The sequence below is a fragment of the Furipterus horrens genome, unplaced genomic scaffold, assembly GCF_987537825.1.
Source record: "Furipterus horrens unplaced genomic scaffold, mFurHor1.1.pri manual_scaffold_2, whole genome shotgun sequence".
Taxonomy (NCBI): domain Eukaryota; kingdom Metazoa; phylum Chordata; class Mammalia; order Chiroptera; family Furipteridae; genus Furipterus; species Furipterus horrens.
In genome coordinates, this window is record NW_028327172.1 from 148,502,746 (window position 1) to 148,513,610 (window position 10,865).

Genomic DNA, 10,865 nt, shown 5'->3' on the forward strand with positions numbered 1-10,865 from the left:
ATTTATTATGTTTGCTTAAAATTGTCAAGTATCTTCTAAAGAAATTAAATTAGAGAAAGTGCTTTTGTATTTACCCATATATTTACAATTGCTGGCACTTTCTATTCCTTTGTGTAGGTTAAATTTTCTATCTGTTCTTATTTTACTTCTGTTTGAAGAGCTTTCTAAAACATGCTTGCAGTCCTACTGGTCGCAAACCTTTTGTCTTTGTTTTATTAGGGAAGTCTGTCTTTCACCCTCATTTTCTCTTTTCCTTTTATTTTTTACAGTATGATTACATTTATAATATTGCAACATGTACTTTAATACTCATAGAGTGCTTGCTCTGGCAGCACACATATTAAAATTGAAACAATACAGAGAAGATTGGCAGGTGCCCTGTGCAAGGACAACATACAAGTTTAGAAGCATTCCACTTTTAATGCACTTAATGAACTGAACTGTACACTTAAAAATGGTTAACATAGTAAATTTTATGTTATGTGTACTTAACCACAATAAAAAAATGCATAGAAATCATCCAGAAATATACAAACAGAATTGTTAACTTTGACCCACTCCTGGGAACAGGAGTTGGGGATGAAGGGTGCCTTTCAGGTTATTGCTATTTTTTTTCCAATTTTTAAACTTTTTATTTGGAAATTATTTCAAACATAGAAAACTTGCATGAATAAGAATATAACCAAAACTATCTCTGTACTATTTATCCAGATTCACCTATTATAAACAATTAATTTTCTTCGTTTCTCTTGCTCTTATATATATTATGTATCTCTATATATCTATTATATATCTCATATGTCTATATATCTATTATAGGAATACACTTTAAGTTTACATAAATATTCTGCTCCTCATCAAAATTTCCATCTGATTCGGTGTCCATTGATGATTTCTGCTGAACTGATCTTGACTAAGATGGCAGCAAATGGTTATTTTCCAATTCTAGGACTTTCTCCCCAGTTAGCATTTGGCACTTAGTATTCTATTTTAATCAGGAACTCTTTCTACTCCTCCCAGTTGCTTGTACATTTGTCATAGGTATGGACACAATGGATATCTATTTTTTTCAATTATTTAAAATTCACTAATGTGTTCAATTATTTTGGTGTTCAAGTTTTCCCAGATTGGCCAGTGGAACCCCTACAAGTTGGCTACTGTGTCTTGTGATGTGTGACCCTCTCCCTGTCTATCATGTTGAACACCTCATTAACATCTGGCATCAGAAGATTTTCCAGGCTTTTCTTGCACCTACCTGCCCCATATCTAAATTCAGCCATTTATTTGAAGAGTCATGGCTCATTATAATGGGGAAAGGTATTAAAATCAGGACCTGGGCGTGAGGTGTGCTCAATACTCCTAGGACATCTTTGCTTCTCATACCTTTCAGTTGTGTGAACTAGAAAATCAATGGCTATTTATACATATACATACATACATACATACAAATACACATAGACATATATGCATATATATAGATAAATATATATACATGTGAGCATATTTTAGAAATCATAAATTCACAGCAATAATTTCAATTTTCATCTATCCCCACAGGGATTTTTCTTGTCTTCTCCTATTCCATATTTGTGTGTGTGTGTTTTTCTGGTGATAATGTTGGGTACCCCCCAAAATATGTTTACTTACTTGCCCAATTGCATAATGCATTCAGAATTGCTTCATCCTTGCCTCCACACAAAACAAACATATTGAGAAGAGTTCAAGATTTGTTTGTAATTTCCTCTGTGTGCCATTACTGCACCACAAATTAAGAGTATATAATGTTAAATACTGTATCCATACACTGCTCGGATTAGGATCTTTCTTTTTATATTCTCCTTTTATGTTGCTATACTATTCATTTGAAATCTAACTAGACTGATTTGTTTCAGTTTGTTCTCCATTTTATAGTCATATAAATGCCCCTCCTTCCCAAATCCTTACTGTCACATTCCTCTTAGAGGTAACCTACTGTAAGGTTTCTGGTTGATTCTTCCTGTGTTTCTTTTTGTAAAGTTAAATACATCATCATAGATTTTTCTTATTTTTTTCTGTTGTTAGATATGTTCTTTTAAAAAACAGCTTTATTCATGTAAAATTTATGTGGTATAAATTTACATATTTTAAGTGGCAGCTAGATGAGTTTCAGGAAGTCTATACAGTTGTTCAAATATCACCACAATCCACTTTCAGAACGTTGCCATCACCCCAATAGCTTCTTTCATGCCCATCTGCAGATCACCCCCACTTCTTCTCAGCCCTAGGCAACCACTGATCTGTGTTCTGTTTCTATTGTTTTACTCCTTCTATAAATTTCTCATCAATGGAATTACACGATATGTACTCTCATGTGTCTGGTTTCTGTCACTAAGCACAAATGCTTTTTAAAAATCATATTGATTTTAATATCTATTAAGCACAAATGCTTTTGAGGTTCATTTGTATTATGGAATGTATCAGCAGTTCTCTCCTTTTTATTGCTTTATTGTATGGATGTACCTCAATTTGTCCATTCACTAGCTGATGGACTTTTGGAGTGTTTCCAGTTTTGCTTTTCATGAATAATACTGCTATGAACATTGGTGTGTGAGTCTCTGGGCAGACATATGTTTTCATTTCTGAAATGGCTGCGTCATATGGTAACTATATTTAAGTTTTTATGAACCTGCCAAACTATTTTCCAAAGTACTTGTATCATTTTACATTCCCATCAGTGATGTATTTATATTTTTATATTAATTGTAACCAAATGTATGCTCATAAAGTTGCTGAAAGTTCTTACCTTAGGTAAGCTGGTTATTATCCTTGTAATTTTGCTCATTTTTTACGTATGCAGCCCTTTCCCTCACAGATAATTAAAAACTAAGTCAGATTATTCCTTGTTTAATTATAATTAAATCAGAATAAATGTGACCAAACAACAACAACCACCACCAAAAACAAAACAAAACAAAACAAAAAAACCCCAAAAAACCAAACCAAACTCAGAAAATTGTTCTCTCTCTCTTAATAAAGAATTAAATGATATAGGTGACATTATTAAGGAAGGAACTTTCTAGCCTTAGTCTTTAAAAATAAAGGCCAGTTGCATCAAAAACCTGAGATTACATTCTTTCCGATGGTAGAGCAGAAAATGAGATTAGTTTATGGAATAAAGTAGCTATTTGAAATGATCAATACTCAGGAAATTGACTAAAGGTAGGGTAGGGTCATTACATTCAGACTTTGGGAAATTAGAAAAGAGCTCAAGAATGTAAAGATTTTAAGAAGAAGAAAACGTAATATAGTCCCCACCTTGTAATTTTTATTTTGAAAGGAATGCTGGGCGGGGGGTAGGGGGCAGTTACAAAGAAGCAATCCTGGAAATAAAGCTGCAGCTGCTTCCTTTGGCTCTTCCTCTGAGAATGAAGTAAATGCTGGCTTTTTTTCCAACACCCAAAACACAACTGGAAAATCTCCACATGCCCTTGCAGTACCTTAAAACACAACCAGACCAAACTGTATCCTCTTGAGCACCAAAGCATGCTTTCTGGCAGCCGCCATTTAGGATATCATCCACAGGGCACTCTGGAAGTACTGCAGGCTTCAAGCAACCTACATCCCAGGAAAATTCATATCACTCAACAGACTAGTCAGATAATTATTAACTTCAGCTAAATTTTTAAATAAGCAAAGGTTGCTTAAAAAAATCTCTTTATTCCCCTTCTCAAATGTTTTTCTCTTTGCTTCTGATACTTATCTTTTTTTCCCCCATTCCAAAGGCCTGAATTTAGCCAAGACAGATTTTAAGCAGCAAGATTCTCATTCATGAAAGGTTCACATAAAATTATTAGACCTGTACCCGCATTTTAGGGACATTGGGGAGCACGTGGGCAGCAAAGGGGATATCCTGGGACTTCTTAAATTACTTCTTGTAGGCAGGGGGTTGCCTTCTCACAGGCCCAGCTCTTAGGAGGTACATGAACTAATGGGTCCAGTGTTTTTAAGTTTTTACTTTTTAAGAAAGAAAAAATACTCCTTGAGAGTTTGTTTAGACCCTATCAGAATAAAGTGAGTAAAAGTATTTTATATATCAGGAAAATATCTATCCCTCTGTCTATCTAGTGAATGATAACTTTACAGAGATATACTTAGATACCAAGTGAGAAATGAGAAAAACTGAAGGATATGATAGCATGTGTCTAGAAGGAATGGCTGATATGTACAGTTGGCAAGATGTGCCTAATTATCTTGTAGTGCCCATTTTTAATTAAAATTCTTTATAGTTTTCTTATTTTTGGAAATCATCTCTCTCTCTCTCACACACACACACACACACACACACACAGACACCACGTAGATTTCTACTGTTGGTTTCCTTTTTAAAGTTCACATCTTTGTCATCCCACAGATGGAGGATACTGGAGAAATGCTGTAGACTCTAGGAAACATCAAGGCGTTAGTACTTCTGCTTTGGTTGCATGGTGGGTTGATTTCAGGAATGTTCACCCCTAACCTGTGTTCAGTGTGGGCCTGGCAACATGACTTATTCTGGCCCAGGGACAGCAGCCAGCATGATGCAGCCACTGTACGAAGGGCATCAGCGCTGCCTGGGACAGGAGGATGCACGTCTTTTCCTTTTGGTCTTATTGTATATCTTATAAAAAAATAGCAACTTTTATATTTATGACAATAAAACTGATTTATACTCATAACTTAGTAGTTGTTTAAATATACATTTGACCATTCCATGGCATTGCAGGAGTTATAGAACTTTACTTTTTTCTGGGAAATCTGGCAGAGACATTTGACATGCCCCTCCATCCAGTGGTATGTTGCTAAATGTTCAACATCTAGCTCTCTGGAAAATAAAAAGCCCTGACTTGTAGCGTTTACTGGTTTCCATGTTGTGAATAATCCCACATGGCTGATTTCAAGCTTCTAACATGACTTTGCTCAATGCAAGGGAAAAAGATGTGCATACCGTTGTGATATTCTAATCAGACAGGTACAAAAAAATGTGATTACACACAAGAGCACAGGTAAAATGAAAGGCAGGAAAATAGCTAGGAAATGATGGGCTTTGGCTATTTATTACCATGGATTTTAATATAATTTATTTAATTGTGCATTGATATCAGTTAATTTTTAATAACGTTGTGTTTAGCAACCAGTTTGCAGAATTCCTGCAAATTTAATTGATTCTAACAAGTCTGTATTAGCTGGCTTCAGTGCCTTCTGTGCCTCATCCTCCCACAGCTGCGCTGATGTCTGCAAAGGGAAGGCTGGAGGGGTCCCTGGAGCGCCCTCTCAGGGGAGCAGAGTGGAGTGGGAGGGGGCTGCTCAATGGGGGACTTCAGCTCAGGCAGAATCACTGTTGTGTTTTCACTGAGGGTTTCCGCCCACTTTTCCATGGTCTAGCCTCAGGTTTATGGAAAATGCTGTTACATGGTGTATGGAAAACAGCTTAAAGCAACACTCTTGTTTCCAGGGACTGACGTTTTCCTTTGCAAATTCCTACTTGAGATGAGAACACATTTATTCTCTAGTTGTGAAAACTTTTCATTGTTTAATGGTAATAGGTTAAAATGCATTGTTCTTGACTTGTCTAAGGTTCTGTTGCTCATTTTCCCTGTGTTTGTGTGTGTTTTTTCCTGTATCTCTGTCTCCATCTGGTCTCCCCTCTTAATTTTTTCTTTACCTATTTTTATTTTTCTTCTTTCTCTGGGTCTTCTAATTGATCCATAATATGAAACTAATGTATACATTTTTATTATTTGTTGTTTTTATTGAATAGAATGTGATGTTTCCCATTTAAATATTATGTGAACAGTATGTGTTCTCTTTCAAACAAAAAATATCTTGAATGTTATTTATGAGTCCCTCGATGGATTTTTGAGGCAATGCCAATTGCCTTTGACAGAGAAAAATAATTTTCTGACATCCATCCTAAACACTCTATTAGTTCAGCCTGAGTGAACACTACCCAATGCTAAACTAAATAGAAATAACAAATCAAAAGTTTTTTAAAAAGACTTCAGGAAGCCTAAACAGGGCAGTATCACAATGTGCTGTCAACATAACTGCAAGCCATTTTTATCAGAAAGTGAGAGAGGAAATTTGGAGATATTGTACTAAGCCAAATTCTGTACAACTCTAGGGTTTAAACCAGGCAAGGACATTTAATCTAAGCTCTTGATAATCTGGTTCCCTAACCCGTGTGCTGTTCTGCAACTGAACTGCAAGAATGATGGCTGAGTGCTGAAATGCATGCCACATATGTGTTTGAATCCGGGAGAGCTGCTCCCAGCTGGATTGCACTGGAAATGTGAGAATGGCAGTGAGCATGACACACTCGCAGATGCTACATGAACAGCCAAGAGCAGGACACACTCACAAATGAACAGCCAAAGTGGTGCCCATTGTTTAGGCAAAGATACTATTTTTAAAGCTTATTACAAATGCAAACCTTTGACTCTGCAAGACCAGGAAGTAGTATTTCACTTTGATGGGACCTTAGTGGAATACTCTGTGCACTCTCAGAAGCACAGTTTAGAAACTAGCAATGTCCAGAAGGGAAGCTTTAAAATTATTAGTATCTTAGAAAACAAGGCCTAAAGGAAATGGTAAAGTCCCTTGAATCATTTAACCAAAAAAGATAAAACTGGAAATTTCTGAGGCTTATAGACTAGGGCTTGTTCATGTTTGGATCCTCCAAGTGCCTGGCTTACAACTGCAGACAACCTTATTTTGCATGTTAAAACAATTACATGTAAAAACAATAGCCTGTCTTAGTTCATTCAGGATGCTAAAACAAAAATACCACACACATTGGGTGACATATAAACAATTGAAATTTATTTCTAACAGTTCTGGAGATTGAAAATTTGAGATCAGGGTGCTAACATTGTCGGCAAGGGGCCTTCTCCAGGTTGCAAACTTCTCATTGTATTTATTCTCACTTGACAGAAGAGACTAAGAAGCTCCACCCTCATTGCCTAACACCTTCCAAAGACCCCACCTCCTAATATCATCACATCAAGCATTAAAATTTCAACATATACATTTTGAGGGAGACACAAACATTCAGACCATGGCAGAGCCTAAGATCTCTATGGCTTCTAGCCTCCAGCAGATGCACTCAGTTAAGACCTGACTGATGGGAACCAATAGATGCATTTTCTAAAACCATCATATCAATGACTCTCTTCCCTTACTTTCCTACCACCAAGTCAGGAAACTGTGTTTGAGAGTGTGATTACTGTCTGTGGCTAAAGTAGGATTCCTGGTTCCTTTCTTTGAAGATTTCCAGGCCCCATGGAGAGAAGATGGTTTCTGTGCCCATGAGGACACTCAGGGGATAGGAAACAGAAGAGAGCACTGTTTCTTCTTGTCTATCTAGGAAGGGAGGGTTTGGGGCAGAGAGAACACAGTGACCCTTCGTGTGGGTGAAACATGACCTAATGGGTGTCAAACTCATGTTTTCCCCCATCACCCTTTGATGGGGTGTAGATAGATGGCCCCTGTTCATGAGATAATTGAAATTATGAGTAGGAGAAATAAATGTTTCTCCTCATAATAAAATGGGCAAGGATGGTTTTAATTTAGATCAAGGAGATACAAGTTAGATCAAGAAAGACTTCTCTCAGTAAGAATTATTCACAATGAAAACAGCTCTCACTGAAATGCTCAAGATGTGGCTTTCAAGTGGATGCCTAATTAAAGTCAGATTTCCATATTGTTCATGCATGTACTATATAGAATTAAAAGGGGCAAATGTAATGGAAAAATAAGACATCCTGGATATAGAAAATATAGAAAAGTATAGCATGGTAATCCTACAAGACTAACAAAAATTATTCCATAACCGATCAGAGACGATTTATTTTCAGAACAAATGAATGAGAGATTGAATTGAAATTTGTGTTTATAAAAGAACTCAGAAAGTACAGGAAGATTAAACTTCTGCTTGTCATACTGATGGAGGGTTCTTCTTCGTTTCAGGGCTTTTCTTCATAACAATGAAGTTTCCCTTGTTTGTCAGTGTACTCAGGTGTGGAAATGAAATCTATATATAGGTAGAGCCATCTGACTCAAAACATGGATTATCCTCTCCCATAGCTCCCAGCTTGATTTAAATCCCTATTCTTGAGCTATCACTTTCTCCTTTTCAGATGAAAACTTTTTTCATATCTCACCTGGTAGAAGTTGCTTTTCCTTTTGCCAAATGATCCCAAAAATTGGTGGTAATTTGTGGTTCCAGGAGACTGTTTCTGCCGTCCCCCAGGTGCCTAATCCTGTGGGGCACATGTTTATTCTGCGGGGCTTTGTTCTGAGGGAGATTCTGTTGTGAGTCATGATCCAGCTGGTATCACTTGAGCAAGTGTGATGAGACTAATTGGGTGAGCTGCAAACCAATTACTTTTGAATGAAGAAGGGAGAAGCAACAGAAGAATGTGGCAGGCTCACGGAGGAACGTCCCCTGCTGCCTGACCCATCTGTGACCCAGGATTACACCTTGACCACAATTCAGAAGATACCATAAAAAAATTCAAAGAAATATATTATTTAGCTAATTTTCGCGTTAGCTTACCAGCTTTCCAGTAACATAAAAAAGGTGGGTAAGGTAACTAAAGTGTCAACAAATTTTTAGAAACTGTATAATTCATGGCACTGAGCCAAGAGAACATCAATCATATAGGCCAGTGGGTAAATAATGAAATTGTTATGTCTTATTTAGCTCCCTGTCGAGTTGAAAGACAGACTGTTTCAGAGGAAATTTATAAACGAAGGCAAGTCTTGATTTGGATTCTCAGTGAGAACCAGCAAGTCCACACAACCTTTATCACTCAGGACCATACACCGTAGACACATACTTTCAAATGACCGGAAATAATGGACCTGGAAAATTGTGTTTTCTTGAAAAACATCTTCAATAGCATGAGAAACACACATTTTGTGATCACCATATACTAACTCAAATTTGTAGGACTTCATTCTCCTTTCGGAATTGCTTGCTGTTTTTCTTTGTGAGGCTTTATCACGTGAGCACTGCAGAGGTTCTGCCTAGGTATTCAATCAGCATTTACTGTAACCAGTGTGTAGGAAACAGATGACTGAAGTCATTGCTTTTAAAGCCCTTTTCACAATTGAATTTTTTGTTGAGAAGCAATATCCCAGGAGCATAATAGATTTTTCCCTTCTTCCATTTACAGACACTTTCACAGCTAACTAATCAGTTGCAATTCTAATCTATATTTCTGATTTGTTTCCATGCATCATGCAGGCTGGCAATCTTTTGACTTTAAATGTGACTTAAAGTAAAATAAGATAAACCACAAGTAAATGACACAGAATTGCTAACAGTAGGAACCTTGTTTACATTCCACATTCTGAAAATATTTTGTTCAGCTGGCTGGGGAAAGCACACGGTTGAGACAGACTGGGTGATGATTGGGTGTATTGGCTGGCTGAAAGCAGGATGGAAAAAGGGATGGTGTGTGATGTGGCTGTCTGTCACCTCAATCCCAGAGAAAGAACACATTTTCAGCACACATGTGATCCATGCTTTAACAGAAGAGCTCTGATAATCCTTGCCAGATCATCTTGCGCACCTGGCATTGGGCCAGACCAATATGCCAGTCTTTTTGAGTCTTCAGATAATAACAGCCTCTTCCTTCCTTTCTATAGTTATCAGTGGATGCTGCATCTTTCATAAGACCTCTCAGAGCCTATTTGTTCTTCGGACATTTTCTTTCTCCTCCTTCTGGAATTATTCTCTAATACATTCATCTCTCTCCCTTTCCACCTACATTTGAAGGTCTATTAAGAGGCTTCTGCCTCCTTGTCGTCTTGCTGCCTCTTCCAAATGCTTCTTCCAGCTCAATTAAATGTAACTGAACAACAGCTCTTGTACAGTCACTGAGGGCAAGGCAGTACTAGAGGCCACTGGAAGTGCAGAGGTACTCTTTAACATGGTCCCTGTACTGCAGAGAGGGAACAACTCAACGGACAGACCTGCACAGGGCTGCTAGGAGCAATTATTTGATGGAAGAAATGATAAAGGAGGCCGGAGGCAGGGTGACAACCAAATTTAGAAGAGAAGAATTATATTTTAAGAAGCCTTGTTTAATAGCAGTTACTCCTAATGTGCAACTTGGGAAGTTAATTATTTCATTATCTACCTGTTGGGAATGTATTGTTCACCTGAAAGGAAACAAGGCATGTTTTCTTTAGAAACCTAAAGAAGCTTCCCCCCCCCCCTTTTTTTTTTTTGAACAACAAAGCTCCTTAAGCACATTCTCCTCTTGAGAGCTCTGGAAGAAAGGAATGCTATTTAGAGGTTTCAGGAATGATGACAGGAGGGATAGCAGAAGGGTGGTGAGCCCGTGGCAGCGCTGGAGTCTCTTCTCCCAGCCTCCTGAAGGTCCAGTCACGAAGGAGGGAATTTCCTGGAGCCACTCTGAGAATCAGAGGCACTGAAACCATTCCAGATTCTGTAGGCGTTTCTCCAATCCTCTGCCCTCCCGGGAAGAACAGATGCAGCCAGAGGGGATTTAACTGCTGATGCACTGGGCGTGTGCCCTGGGCCCAGACTTTTGAAGGGCCCCGCAAAACCCCAACTTTACACTTTTCTGTAGTGACACCAAGTTTGGTTTCACATGTGCAATTTTAATTACATACAAGTTTACAGTCGGTGGTAAAACCTGATAGTATGTTTATATTTGCTTATTTTCATTATTTCATTACTACTCTGCATAAGCCTCGCGTGGCTGCGCTACTGCTCATCGGAGCAATAGAGTATTTGCTACTTTATATTATATATTGTATTCAAATTTTATTGGAAATAAAACATTAATAGTACATAATATTTTTTATTTATTTAA

At 37.6% G+C, this 10,865-nt stretch overlaps 1 non-coding gene across 1 annotated transcript; it reads left to right on the forward strand.

Annotated features, from left to right (window-relative positions):
• Nucleotides 1-316: 316 nt before the first annotated feature.
• LOC150019699 (U6 spliceosomal RNA) lies at nt 317-422 on the forward strand. Its single transcript, XR_016509419.1, has one exon. It is a non-coding gene; the product is annotated as a U6 spliceosomal RNA (small nuclear RNA).
• The last annotated feature ends 10,443 nt before the right edge of the window (nt 423-10,865 follow it).